General features: G+C 57.2%; 1 protein-coding gene across 6 annotated transcripts in view; it reads right to left on the reverse strand.

Moving 5' to 3' along the window:
- FGR (FGR proto-oncogene, Src family tyrosine kinase) overlaps positions 1 to 13,468 on the reverse strand; it is a 43,074-nt gene that overhangs the window by 16,522 nt on the left and 13,084 nt on the right. The window contains exon 1 of one of the 6 annotated variants that reach the window (XM_075909134.2): positions 6,635 to 6,724. The exons of the other annotated variants lie outside the window; for them this stretch is intronic. The gene's annotated coding sequence lies outside the window, so the exon portion shown is untranslated. Of the gene's footprint in view, positions 1 to 6,634; positions 6,725 to 13,468 lie in introns of those variants that run through there. 6 annotated transcript variants of the gene reach the window in all.

A 13,468-nucleotide genomic window follows, 5' to 3' on the forward strand; every position in this document is an offset into this window, starting at 1 on the left:
TAAGCCGGCCTTGCCCGGGCTGCCAGCCAGCCAGAGGGTTTAGTAGGTGGCAGGAGGACACTTCAGAGATGGAAAGAGCCGTGCAAGAGATGGAGTCACCCCAGGCGCAGGCTATGGGAGCAGGGTCTCCTTCAGGCCTGAACTACTCAGGAGCCACACCCAGTCTCCCTGCCACCAAACCCCCAACACGTGCACACGCCCGTGTGCAGATGCACAACGCCCATTCAGCAACACACCAGCGCACACGCGACACCCCCCTGCCCCCGAGAGCGGCGCCGCCTCAGCCCAAGGCGTTATTTCCCCACGGTCCTTGTAGTAACGACGGGAATCAGACAGGACCCAAGTGCCCTCCCCCACGCCAGGCCGCAGGGGGTAACGAGGCAGCCCCTGTCCTAAGGCGGCAAGGGGCCCCACGCGACGGCACAGCGGTCGTGGGGCGCTGGGAGCCAACGCGCATGGCTGACGTTTCACAGAACCCCAGGGCGTTAACCACAGGGAACAAGCATCGTGTGTGGGGCCAGGCTGCCGGCCTTGGTGGCCAGGGAATGGGAGGGGGCACAGGAGACCTGGCTCCATTCTCCACCTCTGCACATCACCTCCTTTCTCCACCTCTCTTTCTCCTGCCCCATCTGTAGGGTTGCCAGATGATTTCAAAAAAATACCAGATACACGATCTCAGATGGGGGGGCGGGACTGGCTGGGAGAGGAGTGGGGCTGGCTGGGAAGGGGTTGGGGGAGGGAGCGGGGCTGGTGGGGGGAGATCGGGGGAAGGAACCGGCCAGTGGGAAGCAGGGCTGGCCGATAAGGGGTTGGGGGGAGCGGGGTTGGCCATGGGGGGAACTGGTCAGCTGGCTGGTGGGGAGCAGAGCTGGCCCAGGTGCACGCAGATCCCGGGGTGCTGCCCGTTCCATGCACAGGCGAGTCTGGCACCAGCGATTTCATCCCGCCCCAACCCCACCCCGCTCTTCTTTACCGTGTAGTTGTGTACTGCCTGGCGGGTAGACACACTCGCGCAGTGGGAGCGTGTCTACCAGCCAGGTAGCATGCAACTACTTACTGATACTCATAATAAGAAGAATAAAACTTACTTCATTAGAAAATGTCCAGTATTTTCTCCATTTGTTTCCCGGACAGAAAGCTCAAATACTGGACTGTCCAGTTCAAAACCAGACACCTGGCAACCCTACGTCTATCTGGTCCACGGAGAGCCTCTCTCGCCCCGTCTGACTCTGCAGCGCCTAGCACGGGAGGGACTGGATGTGCTTGGGCTTCCAGGCATTTGTGGGCTCTACACACTAAATACTCTTGAAACGGCTACTAAGGAGCTATCAGGCTGGGGCTTTCTACACGGTGATCTGTCAGGCCGACAGCCCCTAGCCCGCACGAGCGCTGCCTACCATGGCGCTCAGAGCACGCTGCACGGCCAGAGGGCTGCTGAACCCATTCTACCGCTGCCGCCAGTGACAGCCGCTGCTCCTGGAGCTCACGTGGCCCAGCCACATGCTTTGACACCTCCAGCCCCGAGCTTGCTCCCCAGGCAGATGACCAGTGGAGGAGTCACCAGCAACATGACCAGGGCAAACTCTCCCCTCCCCCTCCCGGGCCCCACTGCCCTGCCAACATGCCCCAGCCTTGGCCAGATCTCGACCCACGCAACCCTCAGCCCGGCGCTGGAGCTGGACTTGCTCTTGGAACTGCACCGAGTCCCACCAAACTCAGCGTGACCTGCCCACCAAACAGCATCCCACCCTGAACACGTCGGACCTTGTCTGAACTCGGAAGCCAAGCAGGGTCAGGTCTGGTTTGTATGTGGATGGGAGACCTTTTAGGAATAGTTGTGCTGTGGCTGCAGGTTTTGTGATCTACCTAGCCAAGCTGGGCCCAGCCACCCAGCTACCCTCTTCACTGGGACAAGCATCTCTAAATCCCACACAGGCAGTGACAGCCAACTGGGCAAGAGCATCCCCAGGCTGAGATCTCAGATGCGTGGACATTTATCTTCCATCTCCCCAGCGCCTCGCCTCGGCCCACACAGCAGCCGTTTGGTGAGGCTCTGCTCCCAGGGGCCGGATGCGTCTCCAGCGTAACCGCACCAAGGCTGGTGCGGTGACCATGGGGTGACTCCCTCGCCCCCAGTCACATGGTGAGTGAACTTCCCCATTCCTCAGCTGTTCCCGATCGCTACTGAGAAGCTGCCACCCATCTGCCTTACAGGAAAGAGCCGTGGGTGACCCCAGCTGCGTGTCTGGGATTGCCACACAAAATCAGAGTCACGACAAGGGGCCCACAGGTCAAGAAACCCAGCTGCCCCTTTCACAAGGCAGGGGCCGCCCTGGCGGAACGTCAGCTGAGCTGCGCCACACGGCCGGGTCTAGCCTCCCCTTTGTTTCCGGGCCGGGAGCTTGTGCACAGTATTGGTGCGTATTGTTAATCAACTGCTGAGCTCCACCCTAGAGCTGGCTGCATTTCAACAGTGGGTGAAGCAATCGCTTCCTGCTCTTCCACCCTCTGGGGCTGGGTCCCATCTCAGGCCCTTGCGCTCCGCCCCACCTCGACCGACTCCAGCAGCATCTTCCGGGGATGAGCCCAGCCCAGTTCCCAGGCACGCCCTCCCATGCCACCCCCTGGAAACCTGTCAGGATTTCTGGCAATGGGCTGCCCTGATTGCTACTTCCCCCCTGTGCCGGGAACCCACGCCAGCCTTCTTTCCTTACATTACTGCTCTCCCAGACCTTAACAGGGCCCATTCCCCCACACCGCTCCTGGAAACCTGCCTGGGGCTTGAAGAAGCCGGCAGCCGAGGGGAAGCAGGAGTAGCTGCACTATGGCCAGACTTATTCAAGCTCCACCGACCCGGAACACAAGGCATCTCTCACTAGACCCTGAACCTCTCCCGGCGCTCACAGACACGCTGGCTCCACCCGGTTTGTTCCTAGGGGTAACAGACCCGCCTCGCCAGTCCCGCCTGGCTGGAGCGAAACCGAAGTGGAGACTCCATAGCCAGCCAGCGTAACCTGCCTGGTGTCAGCCCCGCTCTGCAGTGCGGGACAGACCGGGGGCTTGGTTGGCAGGGACTCGGCAGACTGAGCGTTGGGCTAATGGGTGTCATAATCCCCCTTCTGTCCCCAGCAGATCCTGGCCTTGTCTTGGTCCTATGCTTCAGACCCAGGCACCGCCCTCAGCTATTGGCCCAGCTGCATCCTAGGACAACCGGGAGGCAGGGAACTTGCAGTGCGGAGATGGGGGACCAGGCCAGACAGGGGGGGCAGGGCCGAGGACAGAGAAGGGCACGCATCCGGCAGTGCAAGTGGCCCCAGGAGGGGAAGGGACGGAAGAGGAGCAGGCAGGGCTGGTGTGAGGCGTGTGCAGTCGGCTCCCCATCACGTAACCTCGTGCTCTAGGACTGACCCTGCTCCAGGCTCTAGTCTCGTACTGCAGATGTCGACAACTGTATTAGCCGTTAAAATAACGATTGCAAAGTTCCAGTTATATTCAAAATGCCCACGCCCAGAGATTTGTTTAAGGAGGTAAAACGTTCCCTGCGACATACACAAATAAGGTCGAAACACGTGCGTCCATTTTAAACCAAGCGCCACCGGAGTCTGTAATGCGCACTGCAGTGTAAAATAGAGTCACAGAATCCTAGGGCTGGAGGAGACCTCAAGAGTCCAGTCCCCTGCCCAAAGCAGGACCAACCCAACTCAATCATCCCAGCCAGGGCTTGGTCAAACCGGGACTTAAAAACCTCTAGGGATGGAGATTCCACCCCCTCCCTAGGGAACCCATCCCAGTGCTTCCCCACCCTCCTAGGGAAATCGTTTTTCCTAAGATCCAACCTAGACCTCCCCCACTGCAACTTGAGACCTTTGCTCCTCCTTCTGCCATCTGTCATCATGAGAACAGCCTCTCTCCATCCTCTTTGGAACCTCCCTTCAGGAAGTTGAAGGCTGCTCTCAAATCCCCCCTCACTCTTCTCTTCTGCAGACTAAATAAGCCCAAATCCCTCAGCCTCTCCTCATAGGTCATGTGCTCCAGCCCCCTAATCATTTTGGTCGTCCTCCGCTGGACCCTCTCCAATGCGTCCACATCCTTTCTATAGTGAGCGGCCCAGAACTGGACACAATACTCCAGATGTGGCCTCACCAATGCTGAATAAAAGGGAATAATCACTTCTCTGGATCTGCTGGCAATGCGCCTCCTGATGCACCCTCATATGCCATTAGCCCTCTTGGCTACAAGGGCACACTGACTCACATCCAGCTTCTCATCCACTGTAACCCCCAGGTCCTTTTCCGCTGAACTGCTACCCAGCCTGTACCAATGCTTGGGATTCTTCCATCCCAAGTGCAGGACTCTACACTTGTCCTTGTTGAACCTCATCAGATTTCTTTTGGCCCAATCCTCCAGCTTGTCTAGGTCACACTGGACCCTGTCCCTGCCCTCCAACATATCTACCGCTCCACCAGCTCAGGGTCATCCGCAAACTTGCTGAGGGAGAGAGATCTGCTCCCGCGGCATGCACTGGCGGCTAGCGCCCGGTGTGACAACGTTGAGTATAACGACATTAATGGGTTAAAGTTTTATCGTGAATTTGGATTTTGTGCGTCCTTTTTGTGCCACCCACTATTATATATTATAGACACTCACACCAGTCACATAAATAGCCCCGCTCCTGCTCCATATATTTGAATTAGCCCTGCAACTCACGCCGGCCCTGGGAGCAGGGACTGCGAAGGGGGAACACACCCAGGGCATGAGCAAGGCTGGACACCTATGGGAACAGGGGCAGGTCCAGGGAGCAGGAGAGGGGGGCAGGCGGGGCTGTGCTTTGGAGTCAGATGGGGGTGAGGGGTAGGCCCAGGAATGGGTTTTGGGACAGGGGGCAGAGGCCATGCTGAGCAGAGGGTATGACTCATGCACCCCTTCACAGAGGGGTGAGGAAGGGGCCGTGGGTCCCAGACAGGGTGTCCGAGGGACCAGCCCCTGGGCTGACACTCAAAGCAGGGGAACGGTATTTGTCCCACCCAGGAAGAATTTACTGGCGGTTTCTCCTTGACCCCTCCTTTGACACATCCTCATCTCCCCCTCCAAAGGGCGAGCAAAGAGAGGACCATGCAGGGATGGGACAGGCAGGAAGCAAGGAAAACATGGAGGGGAAGGAGGGACATTAGCCACCAAAGGCCCTGCAGGATGCTAGGTCAGCTCCTGGCTGGGTCACTGATCCTCACTGGCCAAGGGGGCTGTGGGACGACACTGGGGTCTCTTGCAAGCACCTGCCAGGAGAAGAAGGCCCAGAGCAAATGAAGAGGCCATCAAGAGCAGGGGTGAGGGGCACAGACCCTGCCACGCCACTGAGGGCTTGTGGAGTCCTATGGGGTACTGAGTGAGCCCCAGAGCAGACAAAAATCTGGGGTGAACCTAGGTCCTCCCAAGCCCCTGGCTGCACCTCTAACCACTAGGCCCCCTTCCCACCCTCAATCGTGGAAGCAGATTTCTCCTTACTGGAGCCAGTTGTGTAAACCAGTCGCTGTTAATGCAGGACCTGCACCCCACCCAGCGCAGCCCCCGCTCCACTGACCTGCCCTGGGTAGGAGCGGGTGGTCTAGGGGGTCTGATTACTATTGACCTGCCCTGCCCTCACTCACACAAACTTCATCTTCAAGTTTGACACAATCAACTCAGGATTAAACAGACTGTGAATGGCTGGCAAAGGACAAAAGCAGCTTCTCCTCTCTTGGAATTCACACCTCCAGATCAGCTACTAGAAGTGGGCCTCACCCTCCTTGATTGGATCCACCTCCTCATCTCCAGCCTGATGCTGGCCTGCATAGTTATACCTGCCTCTGGAAATTTCCACTACATGCATCTGACGAAGTGGGTCTTTGCCCACGAAAGCTCATGCTCCTACACTTGGGTTAGTCTATAAGCTGCCACGGGACTTCTCGCCGCTGTCACTCACACTAGTGTCCAGGGGATGTAGGGCACCATCCGCCAGGGAGGGCTCAGACACTGCTAGCTACACACATCCCCGGGTAGGGGGCAATTCAGCAGCAGCCCCTGTAACAACCATGGTGACCTACTGATGGAGCCCGGCCCTCCTGGGCTAGGAGGAGAGACGCTGCAAAGCACCATGTGTTTGTGTGCATGGGGGGGCCTGATACAGATCACATCAAGTGAGGGATGTGGCTGCGGGGAGGGGCTGATGAATCTGCATGTCCCTGCATGGACACACAGGCCCATTAAAGGGCCCAACTGTCCAGCAGCCAACGGTCTGACAAGACCCAGGGCTGGCACTAGGAAGTGCCGATGGGAACACGGCCCGTGTGGTTTAACCGGGCGGGTACCTAACCCCTGGGTCGGCGTTCCAACGGGGATTCGCCGTGGCTCACCCTTTGCAAGGCAGGATGGGATGTGTGTCTCTGAGCCCTGCTCTCGCCGGAGCAGGAATCCCAAACCTGCTGGCGTGAGTCCGATCTCCTGCAGGATGGATCCCCTCCCGCGGGGAGCTCTGGGGGAGTTCAGACAGCCCTCCCTGGAGAAAACGTAGGGACCCACCAGCCCAGCTCGGCTGCGGGCACAGGGAACACCCCTCCGGCGGAAGAGGGAACTAAGGCTGCGATGCTGCGGGACTCACCCCGGTGGCCCCACTCGGGTCGGCCCCTCGCTCGCGCCGCAGGCACCGTCCCCGGCTCCGTGGCTCCGTGGTGCAGCAGCATCGGGAAGCCCCAGAACTAACGGCCACGTGGTTCCGACTCCCACGTCTGCCCGCCCCGCGCGGGAGGCGGCTCAGCTTCCCTTTGCAGAATGGAAGAGGAAGGGGGAGCCGCAGCTGAGCAGCATCACGCTGCCGAGATGCTGAACCTGCAGTGTGAGGAGGCGGGGCTGCTTGCCCAGGGGTGTCCTCAGGCAGGGAGGGGCTGAAACACCTTTCTCCTTGCTCCCCCCTAGAATGCTCAGCAGCGTGGTCCATGGTGGGGCTGGGGCTGCTTTTGGGGAGACGGGGCCCTCTCCCAGGTTGGGCTGGGCTCTTCTGGCCACGGGACTTCCCTCCCCCAAACACTCTGTGCCCCGATCACCCTGCGGCACTCCACTCCGCAGGGATGCTCCCCTCCCCACTGAGTGGTGAAAGGCCCTCCCTGGGGTCTCATCCGGTCCGGCCCAACCTGTGCTGGGTGCCGGCTGGAGGAGCGACTGGCGGGCACTGGAAGCGAGCCCCCAAGAAGGTGGGTGACAGCAACACACAGGGCATGACTCTCCAATATCCCGGCACCATGCTCGTTACTATTACAGTAGTGCCTAGAGATCAGGGCCCCACTGGGCTAGGGGCTGCACCATACAGATAGTAAGAGAGAGGCCCTGCCCCCAAAAGCTTGAGGGAAACTGAGGCACAATGAGGGGGTGTGACTTGTCCAAGAGCTGGGACTAGAACCCAGGTCTCCCGAGTCCCTGTCTGGAGCACTGGTGTCACCCTGGAAGGAGGAAGGGTTGAGTTGCCTTGGGCCAGATGTGAACCCCCCCCCCCCATAAGGTCATTCCCAATTCGATGCTATCGTGTCACAGACAGAAGGAGGCCCCTGCTGCTGCACCCCAAGCAAAGGGGGTGTCAGTACAGAGCAGGTATGAGCCTCAGCATCTCTGCCCCATTAGCCTCATGCTCTCCAGCCGGCTCCCCATTGGGCTGGGGCGGGGTCATGCCCCACTTCTCCGTGGCTGGGAGATTTTGGAGGGGTGGCAAAAAAGACCTAGCAAATCCCCACAGCTCTTCTCACAGGCAGCAGTGACCAAGGCAGAAAGCTGGGGGAGAGGTCTGTGCCCCGTGCTGCCCTGCACGCCCACCCCACGCTGCCCCACTGCCCTGCACCCCCGGGCGGCGAGAGTCCCCACTGACGAGGCAGCTGCGTCAGAGGGAGCCCGGGTGCTAAGGCGATGCCCCCGCTCAGCCTGCCGTGAATACGGAAGAGGAGCCGGTCCCAGGAGCAGCACAAGGGCGACTATTGAGCCGGCGTGAGCGCCGTGAAGGTGACGTCTGTCCTTCTGCCCCCCCAGCTGAGCTGGCGAGGGGCTGGCCCGGGGCCAGAGCCTCGGCACAGGGGCGCCCATTGTTGGGAAGGGCCTCTCTGGGGCAAGCGGCTGGATCGCCCCTCCCCCCCCGGCAACGTGCTGTTCCCGCAGCTGAGCTGGGCAGGGGGATCTGGGCTCCCCACTTGTCGGGGGCCCAATGGGATGGAGAGAAACAGGAAAGTGGCTGTGGTTGGGCTGGGGAAAACCGGTCCAAGAAACCCGCACGCAGAGCAAGGAGAGAGCATTGCAGGCAGCCTGGACCTCGCCCACCCCACAGCTCCTTCCCTAGCCCGGCACAGCGGCTCCAGCCTCCTCTCTGGGGCTGCCCCCAAGCACAGCCCGAGCTAGACCTCCCCACTGTGGCCCCTAGCTGAGGCTTCATGAACTCTGGGCAGGAATGCCTCCCTGCCAGCAGCAGAGAGCTGCCAATTATGCCAGTCCCCATCTGTCTGCTCCCCATCCCCCGAGCCATGGACGTCCCAGGGCTGCACCCCAGCTGGGCTTCCAGGAGATCAACCCTTCCCTGCCTACAATAGAGAGACTGAAAATGGCCATGGCGTGGGAGGGGGGATACCACACACTGGGGTCACAGGAGACCGGCATTTCTGCTGCTTCCCTGCCTGTCCCAATGAAAAGATCCCAACATTCGGGTTCAAAGCAGCTGTTTGTTAATGAAATCTGTACAAATAAAAGGTCAAAAAAATCACCATGAAAAAGGCCCATTGACCTAAGACTTTTTTGGGGGCAGGGGTGGGAGAGTTGCAAAAATTTGCAAGAATTTGACTTTCCAGCCCAATTTGGGATGGGAACAATTTTCAGAATCCTGAGAATTCTCGCAGGCCGGGGAAATCCCCTCCCCCCCCCCCCCCCCCACCGAAGCTACGGACTGAAACCAAAGTGCTTCTTGAACACTCCTCCCATCGCGTCGCTGGTGCGGAGAGCCCTTGTATGGGCAAAGCACTGGAGTTTGGATCACTCTGGTCTGACCCTCACCTAAAACAGCCATACGGGGGGAGACGAATGGTCCATCCAGCCCAGACAGCTGCCAGAGCTGGGTGCTTAAGAGGGAGAGAACCGAACAGGGCAACTACTGAAGGATCCATCCTGTCACCCGTTCCCAGCATCTGCCATCAGAGGTCAGGGACGTCCAAAGCGTGGGAGCGCCCTCCATAGAACACTAGAACTGGACAGGACCTCGAGAGGTCATCAGGTCCAGTCTCCTGCCCTCATGGCAGGATCAAATACTGCCTAGACCGGGGCTACTCTCCACGCAGCCCGTGGCCTGTTCGTTTGCGGCCCACGGTCCAGTTTGGGTTTACGTGGGGCCCAACACGTGGCCTGCGGGTGGGATACTTTGAACAGGGCCTCCACTGGGAACACGCCCCACAAGGCATCTCCCAGGCGGAGTGAGCATTGAAAGATGCAAGCGGATGGGCTGGCTGGAACAGACGGGTGCAGGGTGTCGGTGCCGGGAGCGCCGGGACATTGTGGGAAGTGCTGGCTGCTTAGCCTTGTGGGCAGAGCTTGAGAGGTGCTGACTGGCTCACACGGGCCACGTTTGGGTCCGGCGCCACAGCCTAAGGCTTAATCTTTGTATTCATGCCAGTCAATGTGAAAGAAGCTATTTGCATGTATATACAACCACACTTAGCCCTCAGCATGTGCTGTGTGTAGGATTGTGGTCCCCAGGGCTTTCAAAGCTGAGTAGCCCTGGTCTAGACCATCCCTGACAGGTGTCTGTCCAACCTGCTCTTAAATAGCTCCAGAGATGGAGATTCTACAACCTCCCTGGGCAATTTAGTCCAGTGTTTAACCTCCCTGACAGTTAGGACGTTTTTTCTAATGTCCAACCTAAACCTCCCTTGCCACAGTTTAAGCCCCTTGCTTCTTGTCCTATCATCAGAGGCCAAGGAGAATAAATTTTCTCCCCCCTTCTTGTGACACCCTTTTACATACTTGAAAACTGCTCTCATATCCCCTCTCAGTTTTCTCTTTTCTTAACTAAACAAGCCCAATTCTTTCAGTCTTCCCTCCCGGCTCATGTTCTCTAGGCCTTTAATCATTCTTTCCTCATTTGCTTTTCTTTCCGGACTCACGCCCCTTCCTGTTGAAATTAACCTACTGTAGTAGAAAAGCAAAGAGACTCCACATTGCAGAGAAATGGAGGGAAAATTGAGATCTAACGCCCAGTGCTGGCCTTCACCACCAAGCTCTCTTCACACTGGTGCATGCACGGAATAGGGATATTCCTCCAGACCTCCCTGCCACATCCCAGTGAATTTCACAAGCTCACCTTTGCCTCTGTCCCTATATAGCCACCTTTAAAAGTGTCGCTCCATGAAGTTACCTAATTCTTTTTGAATCCCACCTTGACTTTCGGTCTTCACAACATCCCCCAGCAACGATTTCTATCGGCTGAGTGGGTGCTGGTTGAAAAAAATACTTCCTTGTGTTTGTTTTAAAGCTTCTGCCTATTAATATAATTGGGCGAAATTAATGTGAAGCGTTAAGGCAGTGGTCACCAACCAGTAGATCAAGATCTACTGGTAGATCTTGGAACCTTTGACAGAAGAGGAAGGGGGAGGGGTGCTGGTGTCAGGGTGCCCCTCCCTTCACCCTATCTTCACAGAGCAGAGGGGAGCAGGGATGGAGAGTTTGCTGACTGCTTTTGGGAGTGGTGCAGGGCCAGGGCTGGAGTGAGCCTGCTGTAATACCCTGCACCACCACCCAGAAGCCACCTGTGGTAAGCGGTGCCCAGCTGGAGCCAGCATTCCAAACCCCGGCCCCAGCCCTGAACTGCTCCTGCACCACAAACCCCTGCCCCCAGCCCGATAAAGGGAGTGAGAATGGGGAAGGGAGGATGGAGTGAGGCGGGGTGGGGCCTCGCGGAAGGGGCGGGAAGGAGGCGGAGCAAGGGAGTTTGGTTTTGAGGTAGATCCTGGATTGCACTTAAATTGAAAAAGTGATCTCATGCTTAAAAAGGTTGGGGACCACTGTGTAAAGGGAAGGAATAACCCTGCTCTTTACTGTAGTTTCAGACATTTGCCTCCTTTTACTTTGTTCTTTAGCTGTGGTGGCAATTTTTGGGTCCTCTTACCATATTTTTTCATTTGGGGGTAAACATTCCATCTGAGTCTCTGTGATGATGTTTTTACTACGGGGCCAAGTCAAATTTCTCCAGCATGAACAAGGAGTCCTCTGCACCTTAAAGGCGAACAGATTTAGTTGCACATAAGCTTGCGTGGGTAAAAACCACTTTGCCAGATGCACCCTGCAGATGTCTCCGGCATGGTGATGAAAACGCAGGCAGCTTGTGTACCCCTTGAAAGCTCCCATCCTTGCTCCCATTAGGGTAGTACAAAAGTGAGAACTTTTAAACACAGCTCAGAAATAGCTGAGACACACAAATATACCCCCTGCACAAACACTTTTCCCCTCTCTGACACCCGCACCCCTGCACACAGCTCCCCCATCACACTGGAGGCAGGCTATACTCCACCCAAACTGCAATTTGCCTTTAGGATCTTCAGTGGACATGCGGCTTGGGTCCTCACATAAAGCTTTTTGGTACGGCTCCCTTGTGCAAATAGCAGTGTTGCCTAGTAGTCAGTACTGGGGACTAGGATCCTGAGTTCTGTTCCCAGTTCTTCTGCCAGTTTATGTAAGGCCTCGGAAAAGTTGCTTCAGCAACCATGCCTCAGTTTCCCTGCCTGCATAATGGGGATAAACACAATTTCCTGTCTCAGAGGGCAGGAGGAAGATGCCTTAATGACTAGCCACGGCAGAGCACTGACTTCCTCTTCATATGACAGACACAACAGAATAAGCCCCTCCTCCCCTACCAGGTTGGTACTGTGTGAGGGTTGGGGAGCAGTGGGGGGGGGGGGGCGGGGCGTTAACGCCCTTCCCCTTCACACTCCACAACTACCCGTCTCTGGTTCACTGCTCCCCTACCCAAACCCAAGCAGAGCAAACTCGCCAGAAGAGACTCTCCTTAACCATGGCTTTCCCAGGTTCATGGCATCTCTACGTGGGTTTCATCATCTTTGCCCTGGCAGCTCTCCGGCCTCTTGCCCGTCCGTCTCGTAGCCAGACACAGCCACCTTCTCTGGCCCAGCAACTATCCGTCTTGGACGTGGTGCATTGGGAGCCCATTGGCTCCAGTCTGCACCGCCTCATTCAGACATGCCCCCAGCTACTCCTGGGCTGCCAATTGCTCCCCAAAAGGCTGGTGATATTCGTCCTGGGGCCACGATAGCGCCGCAGGGATGGCTAGAAACCTCCAGGCCCTCTCGCTTCTCAGATATCAGCTCCCATCCCGCCACTCCCCTTTGGTCCATCCCCCAGCAACACCTGTTCAGATGACAGTGCAGTCTAAAAAGACTTGGGCGTTTCAGCTTAGAAAAGAGGAGACTAAGGGGGGATATGACAGAGGTCTATAAAATCATGACTGGTGTGGAAAAAGTGAATAAGGAAAAGTTATTTACTTATTCCCACACTATAAGAATGAGGGGTCACCAAATGAAATGAATAGGCAGCAGATTTAAAACAAACAAAAGGAAGTTTTTCTTCACTCAGCGCACAGTCAACCTGTGGAACTCCTTGCCAGAGGATTTGGTGAAGACTTGGACTTTAACAGGGTTCAAAAAAGAGCTAGATAGATTCATGGAGGTTAGGTCCATCAATGGCTATTAGCCAGGATGGGAAGGAACAGTGTTCCTGGCTTCTGTTTGTCTGGAAATGGATGACAGGGGAGGGATCATGGGAGGATTGCCTGTTGAGTTCCCTCACACTGAGGTCTCTGGTATTGGCCACTGTCAGAAGACAGGATACTGGGATAGATGGACCTTTGGTCTGACCCAGTCTGGCTGTTCTTGTGCTCTTAAGTCTAGTTGCCAGGACACTGGAATGGTACCCAGGAGACCTGGCTTCTAGTCCCAGATCCTTCACCACTGGCCCACTGTAGTGGGCTATTCATTTCCCCAGCTCCTTACTTCAGTTTCCTCATCTGCCTTGCCTATTAGAGGACATTAGCACGGCCGAGACAGCTGCACTGAGTCTCCGAGCCCGGTTCAATCGACTCGGGTTGCAGGGCTGACGTTTGATCCCAGGCTCTGAGATCCTCCCAGGCTCCCTGGGTTTCAGGGGCCAGCCCAAGCTCCTACCCAGCTCTGGGCAACCTGGGCTAATGAGCGGGTGGCATGAGTGGCCCCTCCTCCATCTCAGTGGGATGCAAGATTGTTGCGGCCAAGATGGTCTCCCGGGATAGGGCAATTTTGCTCACCCCGCTTGCCTCCCTAGAATCCACTGGGGGTGCCGATTGAACCATAGCAGCGCTCTGATTGGCTGCAGAGTGCGCGCACGGCCAGGGCCGGACGGAGGCATGGATGAGCCGGGCAGCTGCCCA

This window comes from Pelodiscus sinensis, chromosome 26 (genome assembly GCF_052426305.1).
Source record: "Pelodiscus sinensis isolate ZL-2025 chromosome 26, ASM5242630v1, whole genome shotgun sequence".
Classification (NCBI taxonomy): domain Eukaryota; kingdom Metazoa; phylum Chordata; order Testudines; family Trionychidae; genus Pelodiscus; species Pelodiscus sinensis.